General features: G+C 46.2%; 1 long non-coding RNA gene across 1 annotated transcript in view; it reads right to left on the bottom strand.

The window, feature by feature from the left end:
• Positions 1-14,510, bottom strand: part of LOC112544034 (uncharacterized) — a 120,314-nt gene extending 105,804 nt beyond the window's left edge. The window contains exon 1 of the long non-coding RNA XR_012902758.1: positions 14,206-14,510. This is a non-coding gene — a long non-coding RNA (uncharacterized LOC112544034). The remainder of the gene's footprint in view (positions 1-14,205) is intronic.
• Positions 14,511-14,843: the final 333 nt, after the last annotated feature.

Below are 14,843 nucleotides of genomic sequence, written 5' to 3'. Positions count from 1 at the left end.
TCACATGTGTAACTCATTGTGCATACATTTGTCTTTCACCTTCCCCAGGCACACGTTGCAAATACAAGTTAGTTTAAAAAACATGTGTATATGCTCCCAAATGTTGCCCGTTTCTCTGTTAACATGTCTTACGTAATGTGCCACAGCTATTCTTGGTGCAATTTGAATGATGAAAAAGACATCCCCCCCCCCCCCAGGTTTACCTGAAGGATTTCAACGTATACAATTTGTCCCTGCTTTCTCCCCAAAATGAAAGGGAAAAACTCTCTGCTTCCATAGAAAACTTGTTGTGGGTTAAGCAAGAACCTTTAATTCACCTTTTAACAAGGCATGATTTGCTGCATTTACCTTTTTAGACTCAAAAGGCTTTTGACAATAAGATAGGAAGCTTGATAGGATAGCAGGGAGAAATAGTGAGGGTAACAGGCTATTTCACAAATTATCACGCCCATGCTTCTAATGACTCTACATGAACAAACCATTTTGAAACAAAACAAAATTGATTTTCCCAACCTGCTCAAGCCCTAAATAACCATCCATGAATTCAGCTTTTTCTGCACATTTATTCTCCCTTCTAGGTTTGTTGATTCCTTTTCTTTATCTCTCTGTTACTTCCATAATCTGTGAAATAGTTATTCCTGCTAGAAATGGGACTTTTTTAAACACATGCTAGAGAACTTTTAGTATGCTTAAGCCAGTGAGTGGCAACACGCTGGTGTACATGAGACTTTACACCCCAGCTAGTATGGACTAGTGCACTAGTTGGACACACCCTAATTTCACTGCAAAAGAAAAACACTGCAGGGTTGTCACTCCCAAAATTTGAACAGCTTCTACCTTCCTTTCCAGAGATCACCACGTAAGTTGGTTAGTCAGCTAAGGCAAGTGAGGTGGCAGAAACTGAATAGCCAAGCACACAGGACTGGTTTGGCTTATCCCACAATAAAAAGGAGAGCACAACCCAAAATTTATATCTGGACCGAAAGATAAGGTTGTTTCAGAGGGCAGTGAGGGGAGGGAGGCTTGCTGCCTAGTGTGCTGGATGACATACATGTGTTATAGGAGCTTTCTCTATGTTTCTATTAATTGGATACTATGTTGAATTTAACTTAAATGAACAGTGGATTTCCTAGGCTTTAAACATGGGTTAGTGGGAGCTACACTTAAGCAACCTTAACCATTCCACAGTTTAGTGTTTGTATTGGACCCTAAAATAGTTTGAAGGACACAGATTTTTTTTTTTATAAACCTTTGATTTAAAAACCTTCACTGTCCTGCCATGAGAGCAGGGCACTGGACTTGATGGTCTCTCGAGGTCCCTTCCAGTTCTAGTATTCTATGATTCTATTAAATCAATTTCTAAGCAACCACAGTATTACTGCATTTCTTTCACCCTCATTGTTTAAAGTTAGTTCTCAAATTCCTTTTAAAGAAAAAGATTTTACTCCCTTTAGAACTGTTTATGGTACAAGTCTCAGAACAATGTAGGCTGAGTTCAACTTCTTGCTAATGAGTTGATATTGAGCTGATTTTATGAGCTGGCAATGTATCAACTACTCATCATTAAATCATTCCCAAAATGAACATTAATGAACTTCACCAACTACAGCAATGCAAAGCAGCTCAGCCTTCCCCAATTTCCAATTCATTGCAAAGTAACTTGAATTCAGACTACACCCGTCTTCACTGAATTCCTGTATAGCAAGGGGCCATAAAAACAGCGCGTTTCTGCATACACACATTGGATGTTCTCATACATATTAATTTGGTCACACAATGTATTCCAGCTACTCAGTGAACTCTTGCATGGATATGAACCATTTTAACATGCTGCATCAATCTTCCAAACTCTTGTCAGAGTCAACTGGGTTTTATCTTTAAAAAGAAGTCTCTTTTCAATGTTAAAGATTCGTGTTTTGTCAACTTTTCGTGTTACAGGTCAAACGTAAAACAAAAACAAAACACCTTTTTTTTTTTTTGCCTTGCAGAGCTTCCATGAAGATTTATGAATATGGTTCAAATGCCTTACATTTTCTAGCATTTGAAATATCAGGATTTCACTTCCCTAACTGTGCTAAAGGAATTAGGCACCAGGGCACACTTGTAAGACGGGGATTCTATCTGAGACGAAGTGACTCTGAAAAGGGTTTAGGGGTCTTGGATAATAAGCCACTGAAAATGAGTGCCAAGTGCAATGCTCTGACTAAAGCCATATCTGCTTTAGGGAAATGTGTGTGCTTGTAATACATTAAAATACTAGTATAAACAAGGCAAGTTGTCATTTGAACATGTTAGTCAAACTAATTTAATCATTAGCAGGGAGCCTAGGTATACCTCAATCTGAGTATACAATATAAAAATTGCATCTTGCCTTGACTGCACTAGCTGTCGGTAAGAATTTTGATATTTATTACAGTGGGGTCAGGTTTTCACCCTGGCATTTTAATAGGTTAATAAATAGGTCTTAGCTAAACATGTTTTTTGAAAAAAAGGTTTTTTCCCTTAGTGAGGACAAGGCTTAAGTGGACTAACACAATCCTTGAGGCTGTGTCTAGACTGGCCAGTTTTTCCAGAAAATCAGCTGCTTTTCCCGAAAAACTTGCCAGCTGTCTACACTGGCTGCTTGCATTTCCACAAAAGCACTGACTTCCCATTGTAAGAAATCAGTGCTTTTTGTGGAAATACTGTGCTGCTCCCGTTTGGGCAAAAGTCCCTTTTGTGCAAAACTTTTGCGCAAAAGGGCCAATGTAGACAACTGAGATTTGTTTTCCGCAAAAAAGCCCTGATCGTGAAAATGGCGATCAGGGCTTTTTTGTGGAAAAGCGCATCTAGATTGGCCAGGGACACTTTTCCGCAAAATGTGCTTTTGCGGAAAAGTGTCCGTGCCAATCTAGACGCTCTGTTCCGAAAATGCTTTTAAACAGAAAACTTTTCCGTTAAAAGCATTTCCAGAAAATCGTGCCAGTCTAGAGGTAGCCTGAATGTATAAACAGAGGAATACTAAATAGGAGGAGGAAGGTACTATTACTATTACCTCTGTATACAATGCTACCGAGACTGTTACTGGAATGTTGTGACTGGTTCTGGGGTGCACACTTTAAAAAGGATGATGAAAAACTGAAAAAGGTTCTGAAAAAAGGCAAAAGAACTATCAGAATCGGGCACATCTGTCTGCCAGAAAAAGAGTCAAGAAACGTGGCCTGTTAAATTTCTCAAAGACAAGCAGAAGTGGTGTCTTCTTGATAATGGTTTATAAGTGCCTACGTGGATAGAAGTTTTCTGATAGCAAGGGGATCTAATCTAGCAGACAGTCCATGGCCAGATCTAACGGTGGGAAATTGAAATTAGTAAAAGTTCAGATGAAAAATAAGATACACATTTGTTAAATGGCGAAGAAAGATAACCATTGGAACAACTTACTCAGGGATGAAAAAGGGATTCCTCATCACTTGACATCTTTAAACCCAGCCAGGATGTCATTTGAAAGAGGGTAGCTGCAGAACCGGTGCTTGGGATGGGCACAGTGCACGGAGCCTCTCTGACCTGCCATACTCCTAGGAGCCACAAAGACTTGGTGGCCACTTCCCAGGAACCACATGAGTCAGGACAGATGGGAGCCTGCTTTTGCTCTGCCTCGCCACCAACTGGTCTTCTAGCAGTCTGGTCATCCTGGCTGAGCAGAGCCACCAGGGTCCTTTTTTAACTGGGAATTCCTTTTGAAAACTGGATGCCTGGCCACCCTGGACCCTGTTCTGTTTAACAGAGGGAGCTGCTGACAGAGAATTTTCCATGAAAGGGTTGAGAGGTCAGAATTCTGTCTCAATCCATATCCCATCCTTGGTTCAGCATAGCTTCAATGGGTTATTCTTTGGGGCACTCTGCATGGCCCATCTCTTTTTCTCCACTTTTGGGGGAGAAGAAGAGGGGAAGAGTACCGTGTGGCTGGGGTCAGGGACTGGAGCAAAGGTCTTTTCTCCCCCTTTTTTGGTTTAAGAAAACTGCTGTGCTTGCTCATGTTGCCAGCTGTTTTGAACTTTTAATGCATGTCAAAAGAATCTTGAGCTTCGGGAGAGTTGCTGTCTGGCGTTTAAAACACCTACATAAAATAAATGCAGCGTAACAGATTCAGAAATGCTCTGTGCCGAGCCAGTGGATTTTTAGAAAAAAACCTAAAGCAACAATACTGCTTTAACGATGATGTCATTTTCACTCTATTGTAACATTAGATCACCGAAGTTATCACACTATTTAAATACATCCCGATTAACTCAGTGGAATGGTGCAGCTTAGAGGTAATAATGACTGCACCTCTGGCCCAGCCAGGGCTCCAGTAAGGGCTGCTTGAAACCCTGAGGCACCACATCTCAGAGCCTGGTTCAGGAGACTGAGGCTCACACAATGGCATTAGACCACTACAGATCCAGCCATTTCAGCCTGCTTCCTTCCAGCATGAATATACTCAAACACATCTCAGTATTCCAGATGTGAAATGTTTCTCCATGTCAACATTTTATTTTAATGCACTTTTCACTATGTGTTGAGGCGGCTGGGGACTGCTAATGTCATGGCTCAGTACATGCAGTAGTGAAGAACTGCATTAGCTTTCCACCTCTTTGTGCAGATCCACTTACACGGCTCTCTAACAGTGAATGCGAACAGAGGTGGCAAACTCTGAGGCTACAGGGAGAACCAGAACATGCCCAACAAGCTACACATGCACTGATACAGATGGGTGAACACTAATTCAGGCATAGGCTGTCGCTGAAGAGGGCTGCAAGAAGCAGCTAAAAGAGATGTGTTAGTCCGTTTCAGTATGTTATTTCTCTGTGGTCAACGCAGTTGAGTGGTTGTAGTTAAATGGGGCTGACCACATATGAAGCAGAAAATCTGTGAACCACACCGACCTAGTGAACAGAATTGCTACTTTCTTGCATCAGCCAAAGGGGAGAGGGTGTCGAATATATGGTAGCAAAAACTGAGTTACATAGGGTAATTCAAGTTGTATAAGTGACTGATTTTAATCTATTCATCCCATTTGACCCATCTTCCCTCAGAGAAGAGGCATATATCAGAATTTTACAAGTCTCCCGAAGAACATCTGCAAAGTAATTAGTCATTCTCTAAGGAGCCGAGGATCTACAGCTTCCACCGAAGCCAGCAGTTGCACAGTGGCTTTGAATATTATGTCCCTTTTTATATAAAGTACTTAACATTAGACACTCCAGGCACCCAAGTCTGAAATGTCGGTCTTATTTATATTAAAGTGAAATTCAGTGGGAGTTGCAAGTGCTCAGCCCTTCAGGATCAAGACCTAAAATAGTTCTTTCCCCTTCCCCCGCCCCTTTGGAGACCCAGTCCTGTGAAGGGCCAAACATCTGCAAACGCTATTTAGTCCAGCTGGAGATGAGAGCACTCAGGATTTCACAAGACTGACCCATTGGTGAGGATTGTCTGGAGATAAAAACAAGCTGAACCAAAGAAAAGAAAAAGAAAAAAGAAACCATCGTACAGGGAGTAACTGAAAAACTGAAGGTCTAGATGTAATTGATACACACCAATAGCAACTTCTCCAACAGAAAAATTTCACTTCTTTCTCTTCCTCTCAGGACATAATCTTGGATCAATTTTTATATTTATAGACCAAAGTATAAGGTACATCTTTTGTCAGCATACAGTGAGTGCTTTTAAAACTCAACATTTATAGCATCTCAGAATTTGACTTTACTGCAATACTTCCTGTTCTAACTATACAAAAGGCTACAAATCTCACAGTTAAGTCCAAATACCAGAGCAATACCTTTCTATCTTTTTTTTAATAGGTCTACTAAATAGTTAGTAAAACTGCACAGTAAGCTAATCCCTATGACCATCCAGAACTGGAATAGTATGGGCACATTACAATCCAATTGTAAACGCACTGAGGTCAATGGGATAATATCACTGATTGATCTGGCCCTTTGGAGGGGAAAAATGATTGAGTTTCTAAACACAGATATTTGGCCAGTGATGAGTGTTCAAGTGTCCCTTCCAGAAAGGAAATGGGGTCATGTGGAGAATACTGCACATCAGCTGCCCATGTTATCCCTGATTGCTGGCTCTATAATGCACTTCAGTGTCCAATGAACTTAGTCCAACATAATAATCATTACATTTACAGAAGGCAGAACTTTACTACTAAGAATAATAATAATAAAAATAATAAAAAGACTGGATTATGCTTATAAATGCAAAGTCCTATGTTTGAACAGGGGAGCTGACAGCCTCCACCAGCTTCGGGTCAATAGATGTCAGGCTCTGAAAATACTGAATTAAACCTTTTTCTAACATAATAGTTTTAAAACAAACACACACACAAACCAGAAAGTTGCATATTTTGAAATATCTTGTATACCTCTATCCTTCTCTTGTAAATGTTTCTCTAATCAGTCTATATGGTACCAATTTTCTGCTTGCAAAGCAGTGATACAGTTGCAATGCCAGTACGCCTAAAGCTTGCTTCAGGCAAATGTTAAACCTTTACCACCCTCCTGAGTTATACCAGCAAACAGAGTGCAAGAGCTATCCAGAATTCTTTCCTTTGGACTTGTGCCCTTTGCAGAGGTAGATACTTCAAAAGACTGAAGTGTCCAAGCTCATTTCTGGAAAATAATTTTTAAACAATGAAATGTAAATGCAAATATATATAGAGAGAGTTTGTGCATTTGTCACTATGCAAATCCATCTGTCTGTGTCCATTTGTTCAAGAACTACACAGTAAGAAGTAGGGCCACCAAATTTGGCATGCAGCTTCCTCTTATCCTAATTTAAAGCAAGGTCAAGGTTTGGTTATGCCAGGAAAATAGTCCCATTCCAGGCACTTCCTGTTTTCTAGAACATGGAAAAGGAGGGGGGAAAGAGGAGAGACATGACATTGCAAAGTGGCCACTGGAGGAAGTTGTACCAGCACAAAAGTGCCAATTGTGGGTCAGGCTTGACTTCTTGCCAGCCAGCAGACCAGGTAAGTGACTCCCCCTGCTCAAACATCTGCCCACCACCCTTGGCCACAGCTGCAAACAGGGCTCTGCATGTCACCAGCCACTGAACCAAGTAAATGGCCCGCCCTGCATCTAATAGTGCTGAATGTGGGGGAGCTCTCCCAGGCACCCTGGATGCCCTGCTTCAGACCCCCAGGAATAGCCATGGGCCAAGAAGAACAGCTCGCCCCCCTCCTGGAGAGCCCCTGCAGATGGACAGGCTGCAAGCCGGGAGGGGCCCTGGAGCCTTCCCCCCACCTAACAGGCTACAGTGACAGAGGGTGTCACTTTAGGCTGAGCCAGGCCCTCAAAGCCTCATCACCTCCTGGACCACATGCAGAGCTGGGGGGCAATGGAATGTGGAGTGGCCCCGGAACCCTCACTCCCTCCTGGACAGGCTGCAGGGGACCTTGGAGGATGGGGCTGGCCCATTAAATTACCCCCCTTCTAGACCAGCTGCAGGGTAGTGTGAATGAAGGAGGCTAGGCCCAGCCCTTGGACCTTCCCTCTCCCCGCATACCAGCTGCAGGGCATGGGGGGAAGCTTGAGGTCAGGGACGGCCCCTGGAGCCCTGCCCCCACCACCAGCTGCAGGGTGAGGAGGGGCAGCTGGAGCCTCCCACGGAGTATCCCTCCCAGACAAGCTGAAAGGAATTGCTAGTCAGGAAGCATAATCCTGGACTCCTGGGAGGAGCCATCACCTGGGGAGTGAAACCCCAACTTCACTGGAGAACCTGCTACTGGAGCCATGCCACCCTCGCGCTCGGTAAGATCCCCACAGACTCTCAGTCCCCTGTCCTGAGCCGCTCCACCTTCCTCCCCTGCCCTCAGGCCCCTTTCTCCTGCCCTCAGTCCACCACCCTCCAACCTTGCCCTGAAGCCCTTCCCCCACCCAGACCTCCCAACCGCCTGCCCTGGACAATCATTTAAATAAAGCATGTACATTTTGCTTTTTATTTAAAAAGCAACCAAAAATATTACTACAGTAAAGGACTCAAGCAACACTGAGTACATCTGCTAGTCACTACATATTTTAGGCAAGAATCTACAGGAAAGTCTGAGATTAAAAACAGCATAGTTTTGAAGGCATTTGCCCTCCAAATAGCTATATTTCCTCTCAGATGTCACTGATAATTTTGCCCAAGTAAGAGGTGATAAATTGGGCCTTTAAACGCCGTTTAATAATTCCCCCCTATTTTATCTTTATAGGATAAACTCAAATCCAAGAACCAGGAAGGGCATTCGATCATATAATTTGTGCACCAGAGATGGAGAAGCAGAAGACATGCTGGATGGTGTTGGTGCACCAGCATCTTGTTAAAAGCACACTATGTAGTTAAGTGAACCAAGTGGTGCTTTCTTTGCTGTCACTTTGGTGAATCTGCTTTCAATAAGAGACAATATCTGGTGTATTGAAGCGGGCTGTGACACAGGGTACCAAGCAGAAGGTATGGGAGGAATACAAAGTTTTATTGGGAGCCCCTGGTTCAAATATATACATATCATTTAAGGGTAACTACCACGACACTTGGCCCTGCTGCTTGTCATAATCATTGCAAAGTGTATGTGAGGACACTATTTGCCTATGTATCTATATTGAAAATAGTGCTGTGGAGGCAGATCATCAGACAGTGACAAGTGTCAGTAAGGTTCCTTTCAAGCAGAAGGTAACAGACGCTTATCTCTGACTGATCATGTGATTATTGTTCATCATTTGTTGCATCTGGCACACTGAGACAAATGCTAGTCAAAAGACTACAAAAATCTACAGGAGGAGAAATAGAGAGAAAAAACACAGGAGGAAGGGAGCCTGTTGATAAATAGAGACAATGGAATGTTGAGATGTATCGGGGTGCAGAGATAAACCCAGGAAAATGTCTCTGAGGAAACAAGTTAACAGTGTGTTTGTCTTATGAACATGGTGGGAGAGGGGTCACAGCTAAACCTGACTGCAAAATGCTGAGTGAGCATTACTCTATAAGACATCAATGTACTTAGTTAAGTAAGTCTAGGCTCCAGAATGTGTGTTATGATTTTATTTTATATGTATCCATTTGTTTCCAATATTTGTATTTGCTCGCACTTGAATCTCCATGTTATGTTTAGTAAACTTGTACCTGACTTCAAAATAAAAGTAGTCTGAGTACTTTAAAAACAACAAGTGGTCCTGTAGCAACTTAGAGCAACTTTTATATATATATATATATATATATATATATATATATATATATATAAAATCAAGAGCTTTTGTGGACAAAACCCACTTCTTCAGAGTGCTGTGTGTTAAGCCCAGTGGTGACCTGGGGTGAAGCTGGGAAAGTTGAGCACACACTGCTTCTTTGGAAGCAGCAAATCTGTGAATTTTGAGTGCTCAGTGGACCAGCTTCTGGGTGCTCCAGGAAAGTGCTCAGACAGCTCTAGAGTTGGAGTGTGCCTATCGCTAACCTGCAGCGACAGTGGGACCTACAGTGATTAAAGGGGAGCACTAGTGTTGCCCATGGCCAGTGGGCTCCCCAATGGCAAACAAAGACAAGGTTCATTTCTGGAAAGGGAAGCAGAAGGTAGCAACTCTGGGCACCCCTCAGGAAGCATCATAACGGGTGTTTCATTTAAATGACACCAGCTGCTCTCTGAGTTTGAGCCAGATTCCCCAGTATGTGTGGAATGGGAGTCACTCTAAACTAGAGGCTCCAATGGATCCTAATTGCATCCATGTGCAGGCTCCAACACTCACTCATAAGAATTACAGACAGCTAACTCAACCATGCCAGATGGTATCTGATTTATCAGACATTGGGGGAGGGTACTTCAGAACCAAATGCCTGCAAAAGTGTCTGGAAAGAAGAGACAGCACTTTCCATGTGATGCTTAATCACTCAGACATTTTTGTAAAGGGAGTACAGTCAAGCCCAATCAGTATGGATGACTGTTAAAAATAGGTAGGTATTTACTAATGCAGATGGCTCAGGTACTAGGTAAGACAGAGCCTTTTACTCCCAGGCTATCAGACTGAATCCAGACCACACAAGCATGGACCATTCCATAGCTGTTTGGTGGACTATGTACCATATGTTCTAGGGAGGAGGGGCTTCATTCCAATTCCGAGAGGATAAGTGCCCATGTGATAATTCAGTATTCACCTTCCTAAACTGCTTCCTCCCACCAAAGGGTGAGCCACATTTATAAGAAGTGGAAACTTGTCCAGCTGCCTGCTCTGTAACTGTCCAATCATAAAGTGTCTGTCTCTAAAGGCTGCAGGCTAGCCTTTTCCACAGGCATTAAAATAACTTGTAAAGGAGAAAGCCAACTCCATACTAAGAACCCAGTACAGAGCAAAGCAGAAGGTGTGCCCTTGGTGAAAGAAGCATTAAAGTCTCACTCCCAGATCACAGGATGGTCTGGAGACCAAAGCTCACTGCGCATAGTCTCTGCCTTCCCACTGGCACCAGGGCTGTTTCCTCCTCTGGGTTACTCAGAGATCAGCACTCAAAAGAGCTGCAATTCCAGGGACATCTCAGTACACTAACAGGGGGCTTCTATGAAGGAGAGGGACTGAATTAAAGGAGGTTCCCCACAGTGCAGAGGGTTCTACCATAGGCGTGCACAGCACATTTCATTAGGGTGTGCACCCAAAGAAGTTTTTTAAATGTACTCTTTGACCCCCATTAGCCACACCCCTGACCCGTTAACCACGCCCCCGATAGTCATTAGCCACACCTCTGGAGGTAACACTCTCAGGACAAGATGGACACATGACCAGAAGTAAAAGGTGTCATGTGATCCCCCTCTAAGGACTTTTCCCACCATCCTCCTACCAGTAGGGATTAGTTTGTCCCCCACCAAACCTCCCTCATGCAACTATCCTGCAGTTGCATTAACCCAATGTGCATGACATTAACATGGGGGCAGAGAGGCTGGGGGAAGTGTTCACTCTAAGAGTTTCCTCCCATGAGCAGGATGAATTTTGTGTTGTGCACCAGTACTGAGTTCATGTGGCTTGTTCGGCTGTGCCATTGTGGTACCCAAGTTATTAATAAATATCTTATAAACCTCTACCTTTTTCCTTCTGCTGCCATGTCTCCTCCCCTTGCTCCATCAGATCCCCTGGTGCCTGCTGCCCCCAACGTAAGAACATAAGAATGGCCATACTGGGTCAGATCAAAGGTCCATCTAGCCCAGTAGCCTGTCTGCTGACAGTGGCCAGCACCAGGTGCCCCAGAGGGGGTGGACCAAAGACAATGATCAAGCGATTTCTCTTGTGCCATCCATCTCCAGCCTCTGACAAACAGAGGCCAGGGACACCATTTCTATTCCTTGGCTTTTAGCCTTTTATGGACCTAACCTCCATGAAATTATTTAGCTTCTCCTTAAACTCTGTTATAGTCCTAGCCTTCACAGCCTCCTCTGGCAAGGAGTTCCACAGGTTGACTACATGCTGTGTGAAGAAGAACTTTCGCTTATTAGTTTTAAGCCTGCTACCCATTTCATTTGGTGTCCTCTAGTTCTTATATCATGGGAACTAATGAAGAACTTTTCTTTATCCGCCCTCTCCACACCACTCATGATTTTATAGACCTCTATCATATCCCCCCTCAGTCTCCTCTTTTCAAAACTGAAAAGTGCCAGTCGCTTTAGCCTCTCCATATATGGGACCTGTTCCAAACCCTTAATCATTTTAGTTGCCCTTCTCTGAACCCTTTCCATGGCCAAAATATATTTTTTGAGGTGAGACCACATCTGTACACAATACTCAAGATGTGGGCATACTTAGGCTACATCTAGACTACATGCCTCTGTCGCCAGAGGCATGTAGATGAGGCTACCAGGCATAGGAAAATGAAGCGGCGATTTAAATAATCGCCACTTCATTTAAATTTACATGGCTGCCGCGCTGAGCCGATCAGCTGTTTGTCGGCTCAGCACGGTAGTCTGGACGCGCGGGTGTCGACATCAAAGGCGTTTGTCGACCACCCAGGTATGCCTCCTGGAATGAGGTTTACTTGGGTGGTCGACAAATGCCTTTGATGTCGACACCCGCGCGTCCAGACTACCGTGCTGAGCCGACAAACAGCTGATCGGCTCAGCGCGGCAGCCATGTAAATTTAAATGAAGTGTCAATTATTTAAATCGCCACTTCATTTTCCTATGCCTGGTAGCCTCATCTACATGCCTCTGGCGACAGAGGCATGTAGTCTAGACATAGCGTTAGTTTTATACAGGGGCAGTAAGATATTCTGTGTCTTATTTTCTATCCCTTTCTTAATGATTCTTAACATCATATTTGCCTTTTTGACCGCCGCTGCACACTGTCTGGACGTTTTCAAAGAACTAGCCACAATAACTCCAAGATCTCTTTCCTGATTTGTCCTAGCCAAATTAGCCCCCATCATTCTCCTTTGCTGTCCTGACTCCTGCCCTTCTCACTGCCCTCAGCCTTCCTGAGACCTGCCCCCCTCCACCAGCCCTTCTCTCCCCCCAGTGCCCATTCTCCAGTATCCCCACTCTGATCATGTGAGCTACCCCTCCTCATCCGCTCTCCTAACACTTCCCTCTACACACCTGCCCTGCCTCTCTCCTCTGGTGCTGGTCCCTCCCCTGCAGGTGTCTGCCCTTCTGCTTCACCCCCAGAATCCCCTGGCACCTGCACCTTCCCTTAGCCCTGCACCTTCCTGGTGCCTCCCCCTTCCCTCACTGCCCCCGCCCCCTTTGCCCTCTTTTCCCCTAATGTCCACCCCCTCACCACCCTCCACCCCTGTTCCCCTCATGCCCCTGTGCCCTCACATATGACTTGCTCCATCCCCACCTTCCTCATACCCACCCCTTCTTTCAAGCCTTCTCCCAGCACCTCACCTCACCCCTCTGCCCCCCAATGCCCTTGCCCTCTCCTCTCCCAGCATCACCCTGTCCCTGCTCCCACTGACACCTCCCCTCCTGCCCTTTTCCTCATTGTCTGCACTTGGTTCCCTGACATTTGTCTCTCCTGCACCTTGTCCCTTGGTGCCTTCTCCTTTCTTCTCCTGCCCTGCCCCCCTCCCCTCAGCACATGCCCCTTCCTTCCTATTTTTCCCTTTCCCCTCCCCAACTTTCTGCCTTCCAGTTTGTGGAGCTGGAGTCTATAGAGCTGCTCCCGCTGCTGGCCCAGGGCTAGGCGGAAAGTCTCCAAGAGACACATGAGACCGTAGTAACCACAGAGCCCCAAAGCTCTGAGCAGGACCCGCACACGGAGGCACGGGAAGCCACATTTATCCTCCAGGTTCAACATCCCACCTGCCCAGAGCAATGTAGCTCCCCAGAGCAAGCTGTGTGGGGCCGAATTGATGATTCCTGGTTGAGTCTGATGCCTTGGGGTGGAGGAGAAGCCCTGTCCCATCCCCTGAGCACGTCATGGAGCCACAGCTGGACTCACTTGCGCTTCGCCAGGACCATGTGTGGGACTGACAGTGTCCCAGGATCATGTGCCGGGGTCAGTCCCGCTCCCTTCCAGGTGATTTGCTCCCCCCGCCCGCACTTTCCCCGACCCTTCCCAACCAGCACTGCTGCCCCTGACACCCTCCCAGCCACCCCTGCTTCCTGCCACCCAGTTCTCCTCCTCCCAATCTCCCCTTGCCAGCTCCACTGTCCCCAACTTCCCCCCATATCTTCCAGCCAGCCACACTGCCCCTCCCCCCATCTCCCCAGGCTAGCTACACTGCCCCTGCCTGCCAGCCCCGCTCCCCAACTCCCCTGCCCTGCCAGCCCAGCCCCTCCCCCCTCCTGGCTGGTATTTTTTCCATGTGAGCAGCTCTGGAGCCCGGCCACCAGCAGCCCAGCTCAGGGCCGAGCCCAGCGTGCAAGGAGCGGCCACTGCAGCCCTGCCGAGCCAGGCACTCCTTCCGGCACGGCGCGGCGTGGCCAGTGGCGAGACTCTGGGGCCCCAACACCGAGGGGGCGGCTTTCGGGCTTGGAGTGCACGATTGGCTGCTGGGGCGCAGGCGGGCGAATGGCGCTGGTGAGGCAGGGAGCCCGGACGCCCCCCTTCCCCTGTGAGCAGCTCCTCTGCTGTCACCAGAGCCGCACCGGAGATGGCGGCTGGCAGTAGGGGTACAAAGGTGGGGGGCACCCCACGGGTGGGGAGGGGGAGTTGCGGGGGTGTGCACAGGAGGGGGTGGCCAACCGCAGAGGGTACACGGGTGGTGGTGAGGGGCCACACTCACCCAAAGTTCTCCCACATCCTCCACCAGCTTCATGTAGCCCCAGCTTTTGAAGTGCCCGGGGCCACCAGAGCATGCACAGCAGCGCTGAGGTGCGCCAGGCTGTGCAGCTTCTAATGCCGTGGCCGCCGGCGTCTTCTTGTGGGGGCGGGGCAACGGGCTTGCCCGGTCACACCTCTCTTCTTCCAGCAGCCTCCAGCCAGCCAGTCTGCCCCACATTAGGGTGTGCCCAGGCACACCCGGCACACCGTGTGCACACGCCAATGGGTTCTACAGAAAGTCAGTAGAACTCCAGGTGGGATTAGATTTTCTGGAAATTATCTGGAGAGAGAGAAAGAATATGTGTGTGTGTGTGTGTGTGTGTGTGTGTGTGTGTTTGTTTTTGGGGGGATGCAAGAGAGTTATCTGTGATTTTGCCCTCCCAAGTCATCCCTAAGGAAACTGGAGGACAGTTTCTTAAAGTCACTTAAATGTATCACTTTTGCACAAATAAGAATAAAGCCACAGGAGCTCACCAACACATGATTGGCCCCCATCTTTCTAGACTTTCTTGATCATTCTGTATCATTTCCTCAGCCCCATTAGTGTCTGCCCTATTTTTTATGTAAATTGGTTATTTGCACTTTTCTTAATCAAGCAAT

The sequence above is a fragment of the Pelodiscus sinensis genome, chromosome 3 (assembly GCF_049634645.1).
Source record: "Pelodiscus sinensis isolate JC-2024 chromosome 3, ASM4963464v1, whole genome shotgun sequence".
Taxonomy (NCBI): Eukaryota; Metazoa; Chordata; order Testudines; family Trionychidae; genus Pelodiscus; species Pelodiscus sinensis.
Note: the sequence above shows the minus strand (reverse complement) of the source record. Positions and strands in the feature narration are given on the sequence as shown.